The following is a 25,191-nucleotide window of genomic DNA, read 5'->3' as shown; positions in this document are numbered from 1 at the left end:
TATAGCAGGAGTAGGATTCATTATGAGTAGGGAGGTAGGACAACGAGTGAGTTACTCTGGACAGTCCGGTGAAAGGTTTGTTTTTATCAGGATCGATAGCAAGCCAACACTGACAACAATAGTTCAGATGTATATGCTGACGTTGGCAGCAGAAGATAAAGAGATAAAGTGTACGATGATACTATGTAAATGGAGATGAAAATCTAATACTCATGGGGGATTGAAATGCAGTTGTATGGGAAGGATTAGAACAAGTCAGCCGGTGTGGCCGTGCGGTTCTACGCGCTTCAGTCTGGAACCGCGTGACCGCTACGGTCGCAGGTTCGAATCCTGCCTCGGGCATGGAAGTGTGTGATGTCCTTAAGTTAGTTAGGTTTAAGTAGTTCTGAGTTCTAGGGGACTGATGACCACAGATGTTAAGTCCCATAGCGCTCAGAGCCATTTGAACCATTTGATTAGAACAAAGGCTTATGGGAGAATGGGGATTTAGTAGTAGAAATGAATGAGGATAAAGTCCAGTAATCACAAGAGGAGGAATCCTTGGAAAAGGCCAGGAGATACGGGAGGATTTCACATAGATTACATCATGGTCAGGCAGAGAGATTCTGAAATCAGATATCGGATTGTAAGGTGTACCCAGGAGTAGATATAGACTCAGATCACAATTTAATAATGATGAAGGGTAAGCTAATGAAGAGACGCGCTTGAGGTTCTCTGAGGCTATAGATACTGCAATAATGAACAGTTCAGTAGGCATTACAGTTGAAGAGGAATGGGTATCTCTTAAAAAGGGCAATCACAGAAGTTGGAAAGAAAAACGTCGGTACAGCGAAGGCGACAGCAAAGAAACCATGGATAACAGATGAAATATTTCAGCTGATGGACGAAGGAAGGAAGTTCAGAAATATTCAAGGAAATTCAGGAATACAGAAATACAAGTCACTTAGGAACGAAATGAATAGTAAGTGCAAGAAAGCTAAGGCAAAATGGCTGCGCGAAAAATTTGAAGAAATCGAAAAGAAAATGATCGTTGGAAGGCTGAACTCAGCACATGGGAACGTCAAAATTAAGATCAAGGGTGGTAACATCAAAGAGCGCAATTGGAATTCCACTGCTAAATGCAGAGGAGAGAGTTCGTAGGTGGAAAGAGTACATTGAAAGGGAAGAGATAGGGGATCCAGTATTAGATCAGAATTTAAAAGAGCTTTGGAGGACTTAGGATCAAATAAGGTTAAAGGGATAGATAACATTCCATCGGAATTTCTATAATCACCGGAGGAAATGACTACAAAACGACTATTCACGTTGGTGTGTAGAATGCATGACACTGGCAATACACCATCAGACTTTCGGAAAAAAACATCATCTGCAATTCCGAAGATAGCATGAGCCGACAAGTGCGATAATTATCGCACAATCAGCTTAATAGCTCACGCATCCAAGTTTCTGACAAGAATACTATACAGAAGAATGGAAAAGACAGTCGAAGATACGTTAGATGACTATCAGTTCAACTTTAGGAACGCTAAATGCACAAGAGATGGTTCAAATGGCTCTAAGCACTATGGGACTTAACATCTGAGGTTATCAGTCCCCTAGAGAACTACTTAAACCTAACTAACTTAAGGACATCACACACATCCATACCGAGGCAAGATTCGAACCTGCGACCGTAGCAGACGCTTGGTTCCTGACTGAAGCGTCTAGAACCGTTCGGCCACAACGTCGCGGGGCACAAGAGAAGCAGTTCTGTCGTTGCAGTTGTTAATGGAAGCAAGACTGAAGAAAAACCAAATCATGTTCATGTTGTCGACCTGGCATAAGCGTTCTACAAAGTAAAATGGTGTAAGATGTTCAAAATTATGACAAAAACATGAGGTAAGATGTTTGAAATTGTGAGAAAAATATAAGTAAGCCATACGAAAGACGGGTAATATACATTGTGTACAAGAACCGAGAGGGAACAGTAACACTGGAATATCAAGAACGAGGTGTTCGGATTAAAAAGGGTGTAAGGCATGGATGTAGTTTTTTACACCTACTGCTAAATTTATACATCGAAGAAGCAATGAGCGAAAAAAAGGAAAAAACAAAAAATCAAAAGTGAAATTAAAATTCTAGGTGAAAGAATATCAATGATAAGATTAGCTGATGACATTGCTTTCGTCAGTGAAAGTAAAGAATTATGTGAGGCGTTGAAAGGAATAAACAGTCTGTTGTTGTTGTTGTTGTGGTCTTCAGTCCTGAGACTGGTTTGATGCAGCTCTCCATGCTACTCTATCCTGTGCAAGCTTCTTCATCTCCCAGTACCTACTGCAACCTACATCCTTCTGAATCTTCTTGGTGTATTCATCTCTTGGTCTCCCTCTACGATTTTTACCCTCCACGCTGCCCTCCAATACTAAATTGGTGATCCCTTGATGCCTCAGAACATGTCCTACCAACCGATCCCTTCTCCTAGTCAAGTTGTGCCACAAACTTCTCTTCTCCCCAATCCTATTCAACACGTCCTCATTAGTTATGTGATCTACCCATCTAATGTTCAGCATTCTTCTGTAGCACCACATTTCGAAAGCTTCTATTCTCTTCTTGTCTAAACTATATATCGTCCATGTTTCACTTCCATACATGGCTACACTCCATACAAATACTTTCAGAAACGACTTCCTGACACTTAAATCTATACTCGATGTTAACAAATCTCTCTTCTTCAGAAACGCTTTCCTTCCCATTGCCATTTTATATCCTCTCTACTTCGACCATGATCAGTTATTTTGCTCCCCAAACAGCAAAACTCCTTTACTACTTTAAGTGTTTCATTTCCTAATCTAATTCCCTCAGCATCACCCGACTTAATTCGACTACATTCCATTATCCTCGTTTTGCTTTTGTTGATGTTCATCTTATATCCTCCTTTCAAGACACTGTCCATTCCATTCAACTGCTCTTCCAAGTCCTTTGCTGTCTCTGACAGAATTACAATGTCATCAGCGAACCTCAAAGTTTTTATTTCTTCTCCATGGATTTTAATACATACTCCGAATTTTTCTTTTGTTTCCTTCACGGTTTGCTCAATATACAGATTGAATAACATCGGGGAGAGGCTACAACCCTGTCTTACTCCCTTCCCAACCACTGCTTCCTTTCCATGCCCCTCAACTCTTGTAACTGCCATCTGGTTTCTGTACAAATTGTAAATAGCCTTTCGCTCCCTGTATTTTACCCCTGCCACTTTTAGAATTTGAAAGAGAGTATTCCAGTCAACATTGTCAAAAGCTTTCTCTAAGTCTACAAATACTACAAACGTAGGTTTGCCTTTTATTAATCTAGCTTCTAAGATAAGTCGTAGGGTCAGTATTGCCTCACGTGTTCCAATATTTCTATAGAATCCAAACTGATCTTCCCCAAGGTCGGCTTCTACTAGGTTTTCCATTCGTCTGTAAAGAATTCGCGTTAGTATTTTGCAGCCGTGACTTATTAAACTGATAGTTCAGTAATTTTCACATCTGTCAACACTTGCTTTCTTTGGGATTGGAATTATTATGTTCTTCTTGAAGTCTGAGGGTATTTCGCCTGTCTCACAGATGGTAGAGTTTTGTCAGGACTGGCTCTCCCAAGGCCGTCAGTAGTTCTAATGGAATGTTGTCTACTCCCGGGGCCTTGTTTCGACTCAGGTCTTTCAGTGCTCTGTCAAACTCTTCACGCAGCATCTATCTCCCATTTCATCTTCATTTACATCCTCTTCCATTTCCATGATATTGTCCTCAAGTACATCGCCCTTGTATGGACCCTCTATATACTCCTTCCATCTTTCTGCTTTCCCTTCTTTGCGTAGAACTGGGTATCCATCTGAGCTCTTGATATTCATACAAATGGTTCTCTTTTCTCCAAAGGTCTCTTTAATTTTCCTGTAGGCAGTATCTATCTTACCCCTAGTGAGATAAGCCTCCACATCCTTACATTTATCCTCTAGCCATCACTGCTTAGCCATTTTGCACTTCCTGTCGATCTCATTTTTCAGACGTTTGTATTCCTTTTTGCCTGCTTCATTTACTGCATTTTTATATTTTCTCCTTTCATCAATTAAATTCAATATTTCTTCTGTTACCCAAGGATTTCTACTAGCCCTCGTCATTTTACCTACTTGATCCTCTGCTGCCTTCACTACGTCATCCCTCAAAGCTACCCATTCTTCTTCTACTGTATTTCTTTCCCCCATTCCTGCCATTTGTTCCCTTACGCTCTCCCTGAAACTCTGTACAACTTCTGGTTTAGTCAATCCAATGAGTACAAAATAAGGATTGAGAGTAAATCAAGAAAAGACGAAAGTAATGAGAAGTAGCAGAAGCGAGAAACTTAAAGTCAGAATTGGCGATCACGAAGTAGGCGAAGTTAAGGAATTCTGATGCATAGAAAGCAAAATAACCCATGACGGACAGAGAACAGGTAGAACATAAAAAGCACACTACCACTGGCATTCCTGGCCAAGAGAAGTTTTCTAGTATCAATGATAGGGTAATTTGTGGAAGAAACTTCTGAGATGTACGTTTTGAGCCCAGTATTGCATGGTAGCAAAACATGGACCGTGGGAAAACCGGAACAGAAGAGAATCGAGGCCTTTGAGATGTGGTACTACAGAGTAATGTTGAAAGTTAGCTGAAATGATAAAGTAAAGAATGAGTAAGTTCTCCAGAGAATCGACGAAGAAAGGAGTATATGGAAACCACTGACAATAAAAAGGGACAGAAAGATAGGACATCTGTTAAGACATCAAGGAATAACTTTTGCGGTACTACAACAAGCTGTGGAGGGTAAAAACTGAATCGCAGTCTTTAGTTTGCTTTCTTTAGAACATTATCTATGTGATCGTTCCATTGTAAGTTACTCGCAACTGTAATTCCTAAATATTTAGTTGAATTTACCGCCTTTAGATTTGTGTGATTTATTGTGTAACCAAAATCTGACGGATTCCTTTTAGCTTTTAGGCGGGTAATTTCACACTTCTCATTATTTAGAGCCAATTGCCACTTTTTCCACCACACGGATACCTTATCTAAATCGTTTTCCAATTGGTTTCGATTATCTGAGATGAAGAGGTTAGCACAGGAGAGGAATTCGTGGCGAGCCTTATCAAACCAGTCAGTAGACTGATGACCAAAAAAAAATCTGATGACTTTACAAGACGGTAAATGACAACATCATCTGCACACAATCTAAGAGGGGTGCTCAGATTGTCTCCCAAATCGGAGGGACTATAACACTTCCTTGGAGAACGGCAGACATTACTTCTATTTCACTCGATTATTTTCCGTCAACTACTTCGAACAATGATCTTTCTGATAGGAAATCACGAAGCCAGTAGCACAACTAAGACAATACTCCATAGGCACGCCATCTGATTAGAAGTCGCATGTGAGGAACAGTGTCAAAAACTTACTGGAAAGCTAAAAGTACCAAATCAGTTTGATATCATTTGGCATAGGGGTAATTCACCAGATTATTCCTATTTCCGTTCATGGGAATTCGTGTGCCTTGTGCTACTTTCCAGTCTTTAGATACGGATCTTTCTACGAGCGAGAGGTTGTATATGATTACTGAGTGTGGAGCTAATGTTTCAGCATAGTCTGAAAGGTACCTTACTACTACACAATCTGGACCGGAGCGGAGGCCTTGTCTTTATTAAGTGATTTAACCTTCTTCGCTACACAGAGGATATCTACTTCTACGTTACTCTTGATGGTAGTTGTTCTTGATAAAAAAATTCTGGAATATTTACTTCGTGTTCTTAGGAGAAGGAGTTTCGGAAAAGTGTGTTTAGTAACTGCTATGGTGGCACTGCCACACATTGCATCACCCTTGTTATCGCGCAGTGAAGGTATAGATTGCATCTTGCCGCTGGTGTACTTTAGATACGATCAGAATCTCTTCGGATTCCCTGCCAGATTTGGAGACAGAGTTTTGCTGTAGAAACTATTAAAAGCATCTCGCATTGAAGTTCGCACCATATTTCGAGCTCCTGTAAAACTTCGCCGATCGACAGTGTGACATGCTCTCACTTCATGAGACACTGCGGAGAGGTTTGGAACTTAAATCAAAACGTTGGCGCAAAGAGTGGTGATCAGGGCTTTTACTACACTCGTCGAAAACATTTTTCAAGACATGTGTGAGAAGAAGTAGTATGTTGCACAGCTCTTCTTCGATTTTACACTTTCTAAATTTCAGAAGTAGCCTTCTCCGTGATATACTACAACGCCTCTCTTGCAGCGACTGCCACTGGAGCTTGTTGAACACCTCGGTAACGCTATCGTGCTTACGAAACGCTCCCGTGACGAAATGCGCCACTCTTCTTTGGATCTTCTCTATCTCTTCTGTTAATCCTTCCTTGTAAGAGTCCCGCACTGATAAAAAGTACTCAATAATCAGTTGAACAGTTTCTTTGTAAGCCACTTCTTTCGTAGTGGGTGACACTTCCTCAAAATTCTTCCAATGAATCTCACCTAGCACCCTGGTTTTCTTGCAATTTTTTTTTACGTCGTCTTTCCACATTAGGTCGCTCCGAAAACTTACTCCTGGGTATTTTACGGCTGTTAATGTTTCCAGTGATTTTTCATCCATAACGTAATCTCTTCGTCTACTTACGCGCAGTAAGCTACATTTAATTTCCGTCTGCGTCAACTGCCAGTCCCTGCACTTATCATCGACCCTCTGGAGGTCATCCTGCATTTCGTCACAGTCTTCTGGCGTCGCAGACTTGTTTTAGACAACAGCATCGTCGGCAAAGAACTTCATAAAGATTACGACGTTATCGACTACATCATTTATATATATTGGAAACAGCAATGGTGCTAAACACGCATTTGGCGTACACTAGAAATTTCCTCTACATCTGTGGATTTCATTCAGTTAAAAGTAACGTATTGAGTTCTGTCTCTTGGAATGTCCTGAACGCAGTCACAAATCTGGTCCGATACTCGATAAGCTCGTATTTCGTTCACTAAACGTGAGCACGAAACAGTGTTGAACGCCTTCCCGAAGTCAAGGGTCAGGGGTTCAAGTTGGGCTTCTTCGTATACGGCGCTCGGGATTTAATGGACGAACAGAACGGACTGTGTTTCGCAAGATCTCTGTTTATGGAAAGCATGTTGATTTTCATAGAGGAGATTTTTCATTCTCTAGGAACGTCACATCGAGCGAGCGCAGAACGTGTTCCGTAATTCCGCAACAGACTGGCGTCAGTTTGGTACAACATAGGTTTCTTACGGTCGGTGTTTACTTTAGTTAAATGTTTCGGGCTGACAAACCGCGGTCGATATATAAAGCTATTCATTGGGGTTTCGTCCTCATATGCGGGAGATACCTTCAGAGATAAATCGGCAAGTTATCCGTACACTATGCTGACAGTTTTGCTGCAGAAGTAGTACAAAGTGGAAAGCGATACAGTTCTTCAGCTCAGTAGCCTCCCCACTCTCTCACGCCACAAAATCATTGCACTTTACTAATCTCACAGCAGTGAATTATCTTTGTCTGGGATCATGGGCCTCATACTTCAAGGTTACTTACCTGCGATATCTGCCCGTGCAAAGATAACCTTATGTTTATCCGTTATTCAGTAGCGCCGTTATCTGCTCTTTTGTTCGCTTCTTCAACAGCGCCATGAAGTGTAGCACGACGACATCACGTTTTTTATTGCACACATTCCTCTACAAATTAAATGTTAATGGAGTATTAAATAGTCCTAGGAACATATGTATTCAATTAAGCAGTACCCAAGCCTACTTGTAATTAGATCTCTTTCCTTTCTCTCTCAGTTTTTATGTATGTCCACCATTAGTGTACTGTGGAAATTCTTGCTGGAAACGAGTTTGTTTACGATGGCTTCCTGGACCTACTACAGCCGCTCAGTTAATTGTCGGTAAGCGTGTAGAATTATGTAAATATCTTCTCAGACTTATGACATAAATCGGAAACGAAGTTTGTTTACTATGAAAGTAATGGTATGCCGTAATTAATGTCGTATGAAGAGCATGAAGCAATTCGAGGAATGAAGCGAAGAGATTATCATGTTTCGACGCAAATGATCGAATTTGGAGAAAAGTCGCACAAAGGAAACATGCACAATTATTTACATATGTATGCGGAGGAAGATAATGTCCTAAAACTCAAACTGTATTGCGGTTGTTTTCCATGATAAGGAAACACAGACAGGAAATGTACAAGGGACTCACTAAAACATTATGCCTGCCTAGTACCGCCTCTGTGTGCCCATCTTTTCAGAGATGGTTGCGGGACTCGGCTGTTCAGTACCAAATGTCAAATCAAACACCTTTCAGCCGTCTAATTTCCAAAGTGTTACTTTATTCGGCTACCAGTTTCGACGATTTATTACGCCATCTTCAAGCCCCCTGACCGACGTGTAGGAAGATTCCAACCTTGGTTACGGTCAAAACAGGGGCCAGTATTTAAAGACAAGTATCTGTAGAATTCTGCTTGATACCGTTTCATGTTTGAAGTGGTCGCTGTATCAAGCAGAAATCTACAGATACTCGTCTTTAAATTCCGGCCCCTATTTCGACCGTAACCAAGGTTGGAATCTTCCCACACGTCTGTCAGGGGATCTGAAGATGCCGTAATAAATCGCCGAAACTGGTAGCCGAATAAAGTATCACTTTGAAAATTAGACGTCTGAAAGGTGTTGGATTTGGCATTCAGTGCCTAGTAGCGTGTCAGTCCACTTTTGGAACGCAAGACAGCAGCGATTCTGCGTGGCATAGTTTCGAGAAGTACTTGACAGGCTTCAGGAGACGTGTGGCTCCAGATGTCTACACACCGATCCCGCAATTCCCGTAAATTACGGGCCGTTGGTTCGTGGTTGCGGAGACGGCTAGCGAGGGCGTCCCTATGTATTTCATCCGATTCGTATCAGATAGGATCTGGGGGCCAAGACATCAACGTGAGTTCACTGTCACACTTCTCAAACCACTGTTGCACGAGTCTGGCCGTGTCACACGGACATTATCATGCTGAAAGAGGCCATCGTCGTCAGGGAAAATATCAGACATGAAGGTTGAAGTGGTTCAAATGGCTGTGAGCGCTGTGGGACTTAACATCTGAGGTCATCAGTCCCCTAGAACTTAGAACTACTTAAACCTAACCAACCTAAGGACATCACACACATCCATGACCGGGGCAGGATTCGAAACTGCGACCGTAGCGGTCGCGCGGTTCCAGACTGAAGCTCCTAGAAACACTCGGCCACAGCGGCCGGCAGACATGAAGGGATGCAGGTGGTCGTCATAATGTTCACGTAATCCACAGCAGTTGTGGTGCCTCCGATAACTACCACAGATCCCACGGAAGCTCGCATAAATATCTATTGCCCGTAACAGCCTTTGTCAGTGGCGCGGTGTACGCTTCGTACAGCTTTCGGCTGGATAAAGGCGTATTTGAACACGACCATTGACGAAACGTGACTTATCCTACCAGGAAGCACGTTTCCATTCATCCACGATCCAACCTCGATGGTACCATTGCATTCGTAACTGACGATGTCGATGGGTCAATAAGGGCACACACGGGAGTCGTCTGCTGTTCAGCCCCATGTTCAACAATATGTGCTGAACGATGTGCTGCGAAACACTTTTTCTTGCACCAGCGTTGTACGTTGCCGCCAAATCTGCCACAGATGGTCGCTTATCACGCTGCACAGTCGGGCAAGCCTCCAGCTGCACGTTCTGTGTTGACACGTGGACGTCCAAAAGCTTGTCGCCTACTTGTTGTTCCACCTTCCTTTAACCACTTTCCATAAGTGCTCGCGACAGTTGCACGCGAACAACCGAGCAGCTCCACCGTTTCCGAGCTGCTTGGTCCCAGGGACTGGGTCATAACGATCTGCCGTTTGTCAAAGTCGTTTATGTTATCTGGTTTCCCCATTTGCTGCCCATGAATTCCATTCGTCTCTCCTCTTCTATACTTCTTTTACTGTGCCACGTGCCCACAACAGCATCAGGGGGCATTCAGTCTCGCGGTGGGTAGAAGTCATAATGTTTCCACACTTCAGTGCGCGTACCAGTACAATGCATATCGGAAGGCAAGTGTCCATACTCTACCGTAAAACTGCGATCTATATGGACAATAAATCTGTTGTTCGAATAGTCCTTTCATTTAGGAAAAAAACATAGGTGTAACTTTTTGAAGATTGAATTTCATTATCAAATAGCAGAACCTTTTTATATTCTCTCTACTACATTATATTATTGGTAGTTTTGTGCGATTGTAGTCAAAGGATTGAATACTGATGTTGCCCCTCAGGAAGAAAAGATACTGAAAAGCTCTGCATGTCGAATAACGAAATATGACATCATGTAATGCTTTTTAAACAAGAATGAGTATTTGTGGCCGCTACTTAAATTAAAAAGTCTTAATTCCAGGAGTAAATTACCTGTTTTTCAACACCAACGTGATGTTTACAATCAATTTTTGAAAATATAGCATTAACAAGTTTTTGCTACATTTATAATACGTTTATAAAAACATACAGACGAATGGAAAAACTGGTAGAAGCCGATCTCGGGGAAGACCAGTTTGGATTCCGTAGAAATGTTGGAACACGTGAGGCAATACTGACCCTACAACTTATCTTACAAAACAGATTAAGGAAACGCAAACCTACGTTTCTAGCATTTGTCGACTTGGAGAAAGCTTTTGACAATGTTGACTGGAATACTCTCTTTCAAATTTTGAAGGTGGTAGGGGTAAAATACAGGGAGCGAAAGTATATTTACAATTTGTACAGAAGCCAGATGGCTGTTATAAGAGTCGAGGGACATGAAAGGGAAGCAGTGGTTGGAAGGGAGCGAGACAGAATTGTAGCCTCTCTCCGATGTTATTCAACCTGTATATTGAGCAAGCAGTAAAGGAAACAAAAGAAAAATTCGGAGTAGGAAATAAAATCCACGGAGAAGAAATAAAGGCTTCGGGGTTCGCCGATGACATTGTAATTTCAACAGAGACAGCAAAGGACCTGGAAGAGCAACTGAACGGAATGGACAGTGTCTTGAAACGAGAATATAAGATCACCATCAACCATAGCAAAACGAGGGTAATGGAATGTAGTCGACTTAAATCGGGTGATGCTGAGGGTATTAGATTAGGGAATGAGACGCTTAAGGTAGTAAATGAGTTTTGCTATTTGGGGAGCAAAATAACTGATCATGGTCGAAGTAGGGAGGATATAAAATGTAGACTGGCAATGGCAAGGAAAGCGTTCCTGAAGAAGAGAAATTGGTTAACACCGAGTATAGATTTAAGTGTCAGGAAGTCTTTTCTGAAAGTATTTGTATGGAGTGTAGCCTTGTATGGAAGTGAAACGTGGACGATAAATAGTTTGGACAAAAAGAGAATAGAAGCGTTCGAAATGTGGTGCTACAGAAGAATGCTGAAGATTAGATGGGTACATCACATAACTAATGAGGAGGTATTGAATAGAATTGGGGAGAAGAGAAATTTGTGGCACAACTTGAGTAGAAGAAGGTATCGGTTGGTAGGACATATTCTGAGGTATCAAGGGATCACCAATTTAGTATTGGAGGGCAGCACGGAGGGTAAAAATCGTAGAGGGAGATCAAGAGATGAATACACCAAACAGATTCAGAAGGATGTAGGCTGCAGTAGGTACTGAGAGATGAAGAAGCTTGCACAGGACAGAGCAGCATGGAGAGCTGCATCAAACCAGCCTCTGGACTGAAGACCACAACAGCAACAACAAAAACATAAATATCTGTAGAAACGTAAGTAGAAAAACACAAATATCAGCAGTGAAATATATACTATTATCGTAAGTTCGTCACAGTTGCGTTTAATTAAGCTGTCGACTACTTTACGTGCAATATTTTACATTTAGTTTTGTTCAGCGACACTTGCCAGTCCCTACACCAATCATTCGTCCTCTGGAGGTCGTGCAGTACTTAACTAGTCTTCTGGCGTTGCAGTCTTCCTGCAGGCAACAGTGTCATCTGCAAAAAAAACTCATAAAGTTTTCGACGTTATCGACTACATCATTCATATATATTGAAAACAGCGATGGCACGTAAACACTCACTGGGGGTACTCTAGAAATTTCATCTGCATCTGTCGAAGGAAGGAGGGAATGAAGACTGTGTTTAACGTTCCATCGACATCGACGTCAAGCTCGGATTGTGTCAAGGAGGTGGAAGGAATCGGCCGTGTCCTTTCAAAGGAACCATCCTGGCATTTGCCTGGAGAGATACAGGGAAATAACGGAAAACCTAAATCTGGATGGCCGGACACTGGTTTGAACCTCGTTCTGCCGAATGCAAGGCCACTGTGCTAACCATCGCTCCACCTCGTTAGGTACATCTGCCGATTTCATGCAGTTGGAAATTCCAGAATCCAGTCAAACATCTGGTCCGGTACTCGGTGAGCTCATATACATACAACTATGCGACATTTGTATTAACCAATCTACGTTAACACAATTGCAGTTAATAGTTTACAGTGACATTTACTTATCACTAGCAGCTAATTCGTTAAAATGATGGATCTTTACAGAATACATGAACTACAGTGTTTACATCCTTACATCGGAATAATGTAAATAAAACAAGTTTGACGTACGTGTCACTCATGAAAAGTAACAGCCGTCTAACGCAATAATTCTCTTCTGTTTATTAAAGCCGGCTGCCTAACAGGTCGCAGCATTGTATTCATAAGGCGAAGTATGTCCAAGTTCTTAAGCGTTCAATTAACAAAAAACATTTTCAGATCCTCTTGCGTAGATGAGTAAGATGCTGAATCGTATACAGGCGTTGTTAGTAAGGGTGAGTTACGTCATCAGAGTAATAAAATACATTCAAGTTGTACTCACATTACCCCAATCTGCCGCCATATGGCAACATGTGGATATGTATTTGAGATGCAACCCGCCATTTGCTGTAGGCCCGCACGGATACCAAACCCGACACTAGCGACATCAGCTGTTTTCCTATGGAACTGTCTCCAGCGCTAGTCCTTAGTCTAGTTCAACTGCAGTTCGTGAATACTTCTACAGTGCGTAGTTATTCTGACATTCCATGTGACTACGTATCATGTGTGTACTGCCTATGTGAGAACTGATCGTCTTCTAACCAAGTAATATTAGAGCAGGTATATTACAGATTATTAAACAGCTACTGAAATATTAAGAACAGTATTTTGTTTCCCAAATTTTATTTTTTGTGTTCTTATGTACGTTTTGTATTTCGGCTTTAATAGTCCTGGCTTTAAAATGAAGATAGTAGTTCGAAACTAGTAGCCAGCTTAACAAAACGCAACTGTGAAGGAAATACAATAAAGAATTTGTTATTCAAGTTGTTGGTCCTACCCTGACCTCATGCTGGAAATACGTATACATTATTCTGTTGGTTTTACTAAAGTTTTCTAATATTTTATATTGGCTGAAGGCGTGTCGATTTCATTTACAGTAACTTCTGTTCGATATAATATTATTATACAGTTACATTGCACTGAGTGTCTCCAAGTTAGAATTTCAGGTGACGACGTAAGTGAAGCACAGGTCACAGATATAAAATTCAAGAACAGATTAAAGGAAGAAAAGAGAAATACTGCATGATGCTGCCTGTAACGTCTTGGAACGCAGCGGAAGCCATGCCGATTTGGACAAAAACACGTGTGCATCGTAATTATTCCAATAGTCTCCTGAGAGAGGTCTACTAACTCTCTGTCTTAACAAGGATAAAAAGGTGTCCTTTTACCACGTATCACATCTCTCCGTGATCACCTCGTAGTTGAAGGGACGTTAAACGCTAATCTTTTTGCCTCTCACACATGACGTACATATTTAACAAGTACTAAGTCACGTATATGTAGAAACAGCTGCGAAACGAAAGCCAGTGTTCGCAGTGAGAACTTATAATTCCGCTTCCATTTAGCATATATTCTCTTCAGAACATAAAATATTTATCATTAAACTTTCTGATTATATTACTGCGAAATGTAGCTGTCCCGAACATGGAGCGAATCATAGTTCTGTCTTTGCCTTAAGCAAATTAACAGAACATATTAAATATAAGAATCAAATCCATATTTTTAAAAGAAACAATTCATGCGGTTAGTTGTTAACTCAGTGAAAAGGTATGCATGGAAGTTAAGTTTGATATGGTATCTGCAGGCATTTTCGTTGCGTGGGATCACACGATAAGACACGAAGTTTTCCTGATGCTGTGGTTTTTTATCACAAGGCCGTTATTAATTTAAGGTCCATATGTACACTCCATCACTAGAGAACTCACTCACTCGTCAACAGAGCCATGCCAGTTATCATTCGACGTTTAAGTTCGCCTCAGTGTAACACCAATGTGCTTCGCTGTCCGCTGACAGATTATCTCTGTGCACGCCATTGCATCATCATCGCCTTTTCGCCCTGTCCTAGTTCACATCTCTGCGTGAGTCACTGCGCTATTTTTATCCTTTCATCGTCTTAATGCATTAACGATCCGATCTATTTGTTCCAACTTGCCACAGTGGCAGGGTATTGCGTGCTGCCTGATTTGCATGCAGCCTGCACAACGTTACAGTCTTGCAGGTCCTCTAATCTATTTCGGTGCAATCGTTTCACTACAGGAAAGTGTATTTTTTCGGCTAGCTGTTTTTTTGTGCATATAACCGTAACAAATTTTCCTTTCTTCGACTTTGCAGCATTTTTATTTTAAACACTCGGTGTCTGGACATAAAATGTTTCTCCACATTGAGAAAGAACAATTTTTAATTTATGCAGAAAATTGCCACTGTGTGCTACTGTTTTCTTCCATTCCACAGATTTCCATAGAATATGACAGTAAGCAAGTTACTGATCGGCACTATCCTTTCGTATGGGCACTTCTATGATTTACGTACACAAGCTTCACTATATCCACTTTAGTTTTTCTCTGTTCCTTTCCTGTATTTGAGACAGAAGCGTCATGAATTATTGATATTCTGACATCCCGCTTGTCTTTCCATACCAAGAGAAGAATGTCACCTTTTCCGCAGAAAACACGATGTTGACATGATCTCGATTCGAACACGGAACCACTGTGTACAACGCTGTATCACATCCACTACAAAGCGAGTCAGCAAGTTTGCGGTAAACTTCTATTCACTCTAATAGTACCATGTACTTCTGGTTTCGTTTTTAGTAGTAACTCTGCAGTAGAGGTACTGTTATGGTAATTATTAGATATGGTGCGACGTACTTGAATTATAAACATGTCATTCGGTGCATGTGTGTCTTGTGTGTATTGCAACAATGTAAATTGGAAGCATATAGCCACTGAAAATGTTGAAAGATGTACAGATGCCCTTGTAATACAGGGTGAAAAGTATTTAAACCGACAAACTCTGGGAGGTTGTAGGGGACATCAAAACAAATATTTTTCCCTGATGTCATTTTTTCCTATGAGGATTATTTAAACCGGTGGAGGCTGTATTACGCTCTTCAGTTGTTAGAGGCCGTATTACGATCTTTAGTTGTTAGAGGGCGTATTACGCTCTTCAGTTGTACGCAACTGCTGTCCACCAGTGTAGTAGTGCATTGTCTCTGTTTACTAATGGAGCGATACACCTGGAGTGAGTGCACTGATGCGGTTGGTGCGTACTTCGTAGCGCACCACAACGGATGAGCCGCACAGTGGATTGATCAACAACAAGTGCGGTTCTTCGTTAATGTGTGAGTCTGTGTTGTTGGGGACTGTTTAATTGGAACCGTATCTGCTACCTAGGCCATTAAATGGCAGGCACTATTACAATTTTCTCACCAGAGCATTTCCAGACATGCTGGAAGACGTCCTGCTCCCTACGAGACAACGCATGTGGTTCCAACATGAGGGGGCGCCAGCACATTTCAGTCGTCGTGTGCGTCGATTCCTGGACCGACGGTTCCCAAAAACGTGGATTGGCAGAGGTGGTCCTGTACCATGACCTGCTCGATCCCCAGATATGTCCCCTCTGGACTTTTTTGTGTGGGGAGAGATGCGCAACCTTGTTTACACAATTCCTGTTGTATCAGAAGAGGATCTGGTAACCCGGATAGTAGCAGCAGCAGGAACAATTCAGGATACTCCTGGGGTTTTTGCCCGTTTCAGACAGAACGTGATCCGACAGTGTAACTTTCGTTTACATGTCAATGGAGGCATTTTTGAAAATCTACTGTAAATCAAATTCGGTTGTGTTAATGTGTTGTCTATTGGTCATTAAAAAAATGGAAAAGTGTTTGTCGGTTTAATTAATTTGCCGCCAGAGAAATCTTCCTCTCCCGGTTTAAATACCCCTCATAGGAAGAAATGACATTAGGGAAAAATATTTGTTCTGATGTGCCCTTCAACCTCCCAGAGTTTGTCTGTTTAAATACTTTTCACCTTGTATAATGACCCGTCCAGATCATAAGACATTATTTTTATGCGACTCTTACAATGCGTAACTAATAACAGAAAATCTAAAGAGAAGATACTTGAAATTTCATTTTTGACAGTTACAGCTTATGAAAACATTTGCACGTTGACAACGAGTAACGGTGTATGCCTTTCGATGAAAGCGAAGGCTACGACCCATAAGAATGAGCTCTTGAAATTTGAGCGTCGTCTTTGTTGATCTCTACACCATAGCCAAGACCAGATTGCGCCACAGCTTTTTTTGAGCAAGACAATTTTTAGTCTGTTTCACTCGATTCAAAACATTCATTCTTTTTTTCTATTTTTTGTTATGAAGATGTATTTCGAGATTTCAAAGAATGATTGTTCTAGTTAATGGTGATACTAAAAGTGAAAATTCATCTTTCTTTCAATATTCTCCTTAGAATTGTATATCGATTGGCATCAAAATAATCGTGTCTTCATTGTGATTCATAATAAAAACACACTACTATTATGTTCCACCGCGTACAAACACTAGGGATTGATCGATGAGAGGATACGGAACAAAAAGTTCTAATGAACTTATGTCCAGAAACGCATGTTTTACACGCAAGAGACCGTTTATTCAACCATACTTTGCTACAGAGACTGCGGTCTAATGCACGCTGTACCATGCAGCCACAGTTACAGTATGCATGGTTTCCCCCTAGAGGGCGGTACTGTTACCCATACGTCATGCCCCAACGCCCTCTCCTGCCATAGTAATTCTGATGTTGTGTCCGTTCACTTTTCCTGCTGACTCATTTTGTAGTGGATGTGATACAGAGTTGTACACACTGGTTCCGTGTTCGAATCGAGCGCTTGTCGACATGGTGTTTACTTACGGAAAGGCAAATGGCAACGGGCGGGGAGCAGCAAGGTTGTATCAGGAGACCTATCCCCGTCGACAACAACCACAACACTCAATGTTTGCAAGTGTTCCGCCGTTTCTCTGAGACAGCGTCGTTTCAGGAAGCAGGAAATCATGAAGGATGTACCCGAAATGTCCGGACACCAGATTTGGAGGAAAATGTGATCAACGCTGCGGAAGGCGACCGCCATGTCAGTACCAGGCAGTTGGCCCACTAGAACAGTGTGAGCCACATGACTGTGTGGAACATTCTTCATGACAATTTTACTACCCTATCACTTACAGCGTGTGCAGGGCTTACTAGCGACAGACTGCCCAAATCGGGAGCAATTTTGTCACTGGTTTCTTCACCAGGCAACCACGATCCCGGGATTTGTGTCATCCAACCTATTCATAGATGAGGCCACCTTTACGCAGAGTGGTATCTTCAGCTTTCATAAAAAATATTTGTGGGATAGTATGCAGAACCCCCATGTTATGGTGACAGTGAATCATGAGCATCGGTGCAGACGGAATGTGTGGGCTCGTATAACTAGCGACCGTATTTTGGGACCAGTCTTTCTTCCACGTCGCCTAACATGCCAGAACTATCGGCGTTTCTTGCGGGTTACTTTACCTCCTCTGCTGGCAGAAGTGTCATTGATGATTCGAAGGGTTATGTGGCTGCTACATGATGGTACTCCAGCCCACATCGCCATTAACGTCCGGACGCATCTCAGTCATGTCTTCCGTGGTCGATTGATCGGACGAGTGGGTCCAGTTACATGGCCTGCTCGTTCACCGCATCTCAACGCGTGCGATTTCTGATCATGCAGTCATCTCAAAAGTATCGTGTATGCAGAGCCAGTTCCAAATGCGGATACACTGTAGCAGCGTATTCATACCACCTTTGACACTGTTCGTGTGCAGCCTGGGCGATGTGAACGTGTGAGACAGAACATACTACGGCGTGTACACGAATGGGTTCAGGTAAATGGAAACCATATTCAACACATACTGTAACTGTGGCTGCATGGTACAGTGCGTTTTAGACCACAGTCTCTGTAACACTGTGTATTTGAATAAATGGTCTATAGCATGGAAATCAAGCATTTCCGGACACAAGTTCATTAGACCTTTTTTATTCCGTATCCTTTCATCAATCAATCCTTGAAGATTTTGCACGGTGGAAAAAATCACCCTGTATTTATGAGCATTTCTAATGTTCCCGACAGACGCTGGTTAAAATGTTATCGAAAATTAGAGAGTGGTTCAAATGGCTCTAAGCACTATGGGACTTAACATCTGAGGTCATCAGTCCCCTAGACATAGAACTACTTAAACCTAACTAACCTAAGGACAGCACACACATCCATGCCAGAGGCAGGATTCGAACCTGCGACCGTAGCAGCAGCGCGGTTCCGGACTGAAGCCGCTAGACCCGCTCGTCCACAGCGGCCGGCTCTTTAGAGAGTGATTGATTTGAAAACACGCAACCACAAAGTGAACAGAGAATGACTTTTTCTTCATGTTACCCATTAATAGGGGATGCCGAATCACAAGCGGATTCCTTTTCGTTGTTTCTGTTTTTTGTTAGATTTATCGTGTTTAAAACTGTTAATCTTATAACACTGTGAGGTTCTTACATGTTTTCTGCCATTGTAAATAATATTCGTCTTTACTCTACTGAGACAAAGATGAATGAGCGCACTGTAGAAGTAGTGAATACTTTTCTTGACACTGTGTCTAGTTTAATCTGTGGTTGACTTGCTAGTCACTCAGTTATGAAGCGCTAGGATATTGTTATTTGAGGCATAGTATCGTACAGTTGAGGTTTTGAAAGAATGACACCTGTTTTCTATGAATCTGGGAGAAGCTATCTGGAATACTGTATTACTGAGATGAAAACTGACAGATAATGCTTTATGTTATTGGTAGAGAAGATTCTGGAGGAATTTTAACGGTATGTTTTTGGTTTCTTTGTAATGAGAGAATTTTGTAATTGTTAGAGTTTTCTTATGTGGTGCAGTCTCTTACTCAGTAATCAGAGTTTAATGTCTCACTTCTTTAAAATAAGACCCACCTCCACGATTCATAGTAAAGTTTTGAATTTTTGTCGTGTGTGCGTTGCACCTTATGCCTCATGAAGCAACAAACTGTTTCTGACCAAAAAAATAGAGTAGATTATTTATTTTTAGCTGCTACATCTGCTAATCTGTATGTGCTTTCGAGAAAGGCAGTACTCCAGTCACAAAAGAACAGTATACTGAGTAAGAGGAAAGACAACCACTTAGGGCAGATCTTACGTTGCATTCTCTTGCAAACAGTGTGTACCCAGGATTGTCAGGTGTCGTGCTAGCTGGTAAATTAATCGTCGGTGAACAGAATTAATAATTTCAAACAGTTATTTTCTTCCGAATAGAACAGTAATTTATTTTTGCGAATATTCCAAGTCTAACTTCGCGCATCATATCACGTAACGTTCATAATGTGCTAAGGTACTGAGTTTCAGTTATACAGTCTTTACCGCAGACACAATGAGTTTGCTTTGGCAGTCAATTAGACTCACTTTTCGTTATTTCAAATTTTGCATTTCATGAAATTTAAAGTTTTCTTTCTCGAAATTGTTCACTGCAGTAGACTACGGTACCTAAAGTACACATTACATGAGGGAAAAGCTTTTGAAAATCGATATATTCAGTTCTCTCTTAGACAGACAATATATTGCAGAAAGCTTACAAGATGGTTATTACAGTATAACTTGGTATGTATACTTCTGACTCTGCTTTACATTTAGGAGTCAAAAATAATTTTATACAGACTCAAGCCGAGTGCGGAAAAGTGCCCCAAGCGTGGTGAAAGCTTACGCACCTATGATGGCACGTTTATGCATATAACAGAACACAATAATGAGTAAAAAGACACAATACTAAAATTTTCAGAATGTGTTTTATAGGCAGTAAGCAAAATTACAGGCTTGCTTACACGAAATAATATGATAAAATACAAAAATTTCACTGGCAGTAAGCAAATTTTTCTCGAACTTAATATGATATTGCTTACATAGAAGTTTGAACGTTACATTAGGGTGTATTCATCCACATTGTGATTGTGCGAATTGCAATTTATGCACACAGAAAATGTACTTCTGTGGCACTATCGTGGTGAGACCTCCTTTTACATCTAATAAGACACTAGATCAATTCTTCTTTCCTTTCTGATTGCTTGTATGGTTTCGAGAAGTAAATAAAAATTCTCCCTCTTCATCAGACTGCTGCAAATTATAAGAGAAAGGAAGAAGAACTGGTTGGGACATTCGTTGAGACGGGGGTGTTTCCTAACAGACGCTTGGGAATGGCCAGTTTTCGAGAGGAGATTGAGAGGAAGGAATGCATACAAGGTGATAGACGACATAAAGGGAAGTGTAAATTACCCGGACCTGAAGAGGATGACGGCAGACAGGATGGCATGGAGAGTTACCATGTGAAAATTTGCCTTTGGGGAGAGCGCTAATGATGACATCAAAAGTGGGGCTGTCCACATTTTCCCTATTTGCGCTTTCAGCAATTTCTTACCCTTATCAGTCGTTGCTTCTTTAGAATTAATTTTTTCTGTTTGAGATTCATTGGGTAAAAATAGTAATTTATCAATTTCTTCCTTCTGTTCCTCAATATCTCCCCTTCTTTAGATTGCTTTTCCAACTGCTGTTGTCTTAAAAGTTCCTTGACTGGAATATCGGTTAGGATGCCAGTGCAAAAAGTGCATAAACGTGCCCCAACAGAACTGCGTAAACGTGCTCCGCCGCCACGTTTGAATTGGTTTCGAAACTATTGGGACGGCGAATCGCAAAGCGACGGTGTTTCGACAAGTACAATAAATGCAGATGAGAAAATTTATTCCCAACAGATAAATTAAAATTTACACTTTGCTCTACGGAGCATTTGAAAATATTTAAACGATAACGTTAAAACAATCTCAACACATTAAATAACTGTGTAGATAGTCCAATGTAGATTAGGTAGCACAATAATCAATTTGTATTTCTCAACTGAGCTCTTAATCAGTTAACTTAACAAGTAACTGTATCAAATAGTAGTGAATTGTGTTTCACTCCCCACGGAACTTTTGTCATACATGACGGCGGGCATACATTTAACCTAGCCCACAACAGAATTTGAGTTCAGTTAATCAAATCTGAATCTCTTAGTTTCCCTTCAGAGTACGTAAGAGAAATCTTTCCACAAGTGCATCATTAACATGAATCAACAATAGCAAAATGTTTTCCTTTGTGACGTAAGTCACAGTTGCGGTTTGTTCTGAAAAAAATAAATAAATGAATAAAAATAAATAAATAAATAAATTTGAACCCAACCCAACAGTCATGTGAGGTAATATTAGCATAGAATAATAACAGCACTCATACAGCTACTATATGCGGCGAGTTCTGTACACAGAAACGCCAGAAATAACTAAAAACTCTTACTGTAACGCTTAGCCCTAAATGTACCACTCACCAGTCTTAGAAGAGATTACTACTTCCAACAGGACAGAACAACAAATACATAAAAATCTCTTAATGTTAACGTGCCAGAGAACAGCTTAACAATAATTTACTTTGTCCGACAGGGTAGAACCTGTTACACGTGACAGCCAAAAATACGTAAAATTCCTTTAATTATAATGTGCCACAGGGTAGATTCGGAGTAGTGTACTATACCCAACAGGATGGAACCTGTTATGCAAGACAGCCAAACGGGATCAAATTAAGCTCAACTGAAATCTCTAGAGAGAAGCAATTTGACACGATGTCTTCCAAGAAACAAACTATCTGCAAAAGCAGTTCGGACTCACATCAACATCAGACACGATTGCCCGCCGGCCGGAGTGGCCGAGCGGTTCTAGGCGCTACAGTCTGGAACCGCGTGACCGCTGCGGTCGCAGGTTCGAATCCTGCCTCGGGCATGGATGTGTGTGATGTCCTTAGGTTAGTTAGGTTTAACTAGTTCTCAGTTCTAGGGGACTAATGACCTCAGCAGTTGAGTCCCATAGTGCTCAGAGCCATTCTAGGCGCTACAGTCTGGCACCGCGTGACCGCTGCGGTCGCAGGTTCGAATCCTGCCTCGGGCATGGATGTGTGTGATGTCCTTCGGTTAGTTAGGTTTAAGGAGTTCTAAGTTCTAGGGGACTGATGACCACAGCAGTTAAGTCCCATAGTGCTCAGAGCCATTTGAACCACGATTGCCCACCCAGATTGAATATTTCAACGCAACGCTGTCTAACATATCTCATCATCGTTTGGTGCCTTGCTCCAACAAAACATCTTTAATCACAGTGCTTCAGACCAGTGGTCGTAAACTGCGGCCAGCGGGCCGCATGCGGATCGAGTCAGCTATTCGTGCGACTCGCGGTTCTTAGCCTCGTTTCATAATAACATGCGTCTGCCAACTAACAGTCCAATTCAAATATGTCAGCTAAAGGTGAGAGATTCCACGCCTTTTTTTTTGCATGCCGCCTCCCGTTTTTATCAATTTTATTAATGTTTTATATCATTTCACAGTAGGAACGAGCCGAATAAAGTTATTCTGATGAGAGTATTTGTACTGAGAGCTCAAATTACTTTTCACGTGATTGCTATCCATGTTGGGAAATGTATGTGGTCTTGCTTTTAGTTTTTTTCTGGTACTTCCCTGTGTGGCTTCTTGCGAGGCGAACACCGGAGGACGTGACACACTGTGGTTTCGTGGAAGGTCTGTACTTCCGCGAACACGTAGAGGGTCATACACTATGGGTTTGAGCGCCTGGCGGAGTGATTGACCTCGGTCAAGTTTCACCTATTGTGTGGACGGCGGAACGACCTACGAGCCACAGTTTATGTGTTTACCGTTCCGATGCATCTGGAACGAAGACTGCTGGCGCCGACTGACTGTACTGTCTTCATGATTCTGAGGATTCTTGAGGACAGTGCACTACTGGGTGCGACTGTCTGGTGCCAGATGGCCGGTGGTTTCGTCTTACTGTTTTCGTAGCCAGTTAAACGGCAATTTCAGTGCCCCCAGCTAAATAGCAGAGACATTATTGGTCAACGTAAACTGAGGCCAGTTGAAGTCATAAAGCCCTGCACGAAATTGGAGGGAACTGTCGCCATTAGCACGAATGATGTTCTGAGATAGAGTGGGGGAAATTTGGAATCAGCACTGAATGCTGATTCGCGGCTTTTCTAGGTTAGTGGGGAGTTCAATAACGTTGGCTTCGCTCTTGCGTTGTGCGGGGGCATGGCATTCAGGATCTGATCTTTGTCGGAATCTGATGGTCTGGTAACTTAGTTATACTTTTTCGGAATCGTTGTGGAGCATGACTTTGGTCATGCTCCAGTTTCATTCTGCGACTAAAGACCCAGATTCTTACTCTGCGTTTTCGCACCTACACCGAAATGGAGAGTTTAGGCGATTTTGCTGTGTCTCTTCCTGGAGACACATCCTCGTGCATAAATCTCATTGTAATATTTAATCCGCATATAATTTCGTAGATAGATGCAGAATCCCATTTCCTGTCGTTTATTATGATAAAATTCGCTTTTTTTACAGAGTAGATTACCTTTTTATTAAAGTATTGTGAATGTACACTACTTATTTTACCAACTAGCCGTGTGCACCATCAGTTCCTTTCGCTACCATTGTGCACATAATTAACTAGGTGGTAGGTAAGGAGGGGTCGAGTGCATGACTACTTCTCATGCAAAATTAGTCTGAATTAAAGAGGTACAAACTCTTCTCCACCCCGGCACCTCACAACGCTAGGATATTCTTAAGAGTGTAGCTTTCATACTCAGTTTATGTGACAGTAGTATTTCAAGGTGTGCTTAATTTTAATTGATGTTAAGTCATTCGGTCATTAGCAGAGCAAAGTTGGCCGTTTACCTCAGGGCAGCACAATTCCTGCGGTGTTAGAGGTTGTAAGAGAGGTAATGTTTTGTTGTTTCTCTTCCAGTACTGACAACTGAAGGGCGTGTGCGAACTTACAAAGCAACTGCTATGATACAAGATGGATTCTTGAATGTACATTATAGAAACGATCATCTTCAAATGTGGCTCATATTTTTAGCAAGGAATATAAAATTAAATTAAGGCTGTTGTAATACAGGGCCGGAAAATGAAAGTGGGCAGGACGAGAATTTAAGACTGGACGTGAATGTAGTTTGTAATCAAGGGAGGAGGAAAAGACCTACAGCTACTTCCAACAGGTTGGAGACACTGCCCAGTCAGCCAGCCTAATCTTGGAGCAAATTTACACAATTTTCACAGCTGACAGAATTTTTAGCAGAGGTCAGCCTGGTTACGGTCTTAGCTGGTCACCCAGGTCACCTGATCTATCAGTGTGCGATTACTTATGTGGGGAGCCCTCAAGTCTACGGTGGATAGCAAAAACCCTCATCGTCTTCAAGAACTGCAGTAGAACGTTTCGGAAAAGACTGCAGCAATTCCAGCAGCCCAGCTTGAACGCACCTTGCTGGCCATGGCCCAAAAGTGCCAAGAGATGAGTGGTGGTCACTTTCAGCATCTGTTACAGTCAGATTATTGCTGTATTTCCTTTCCTCCGCTGCGTTTCTCTGTGTCTTGGAACTCTGTTCTCCAGGCCACTTTCATTTCCCTCATCCAGCAGTACAGCTACTGTTATTAAACAATCAATCGTCTAGTCACATAGACAGCACAACAACTCTTCGTCAGTGTGTCAACCTTGCCATAGCTGTGGCTAGCATCAATACGAAACGGAGAACAGTCGACACGAAGTGTTCCGAATGGTGCCGACTTCTGACGATAATTAATAAGGGGCTGGTGGCCGACTTATGGCGCCACTGCTGTAGCTTGTCTATTGGGGCCATATAAGATACTAATTTACGTA

Source organism: Schistocerca cancellata, chromosome 1 (genome assembly GCF_023864275.1).
Source record: "Schistocerca cancellata isolate TAMUIC-IGC-003103 chromosome 1, iqSchCanc2.1, whole genome shotgun sequence".
In the NCBI taxonomy this organism is placed as follows: Eukaryota; Metazoa; Arthropoda; class Insecta; order Orthoptera; family Acrididae; genus Schistocerca; species Schistocerca cancellata.
This window is presented reverse-complemented; position numbering follows the sequence as displayed.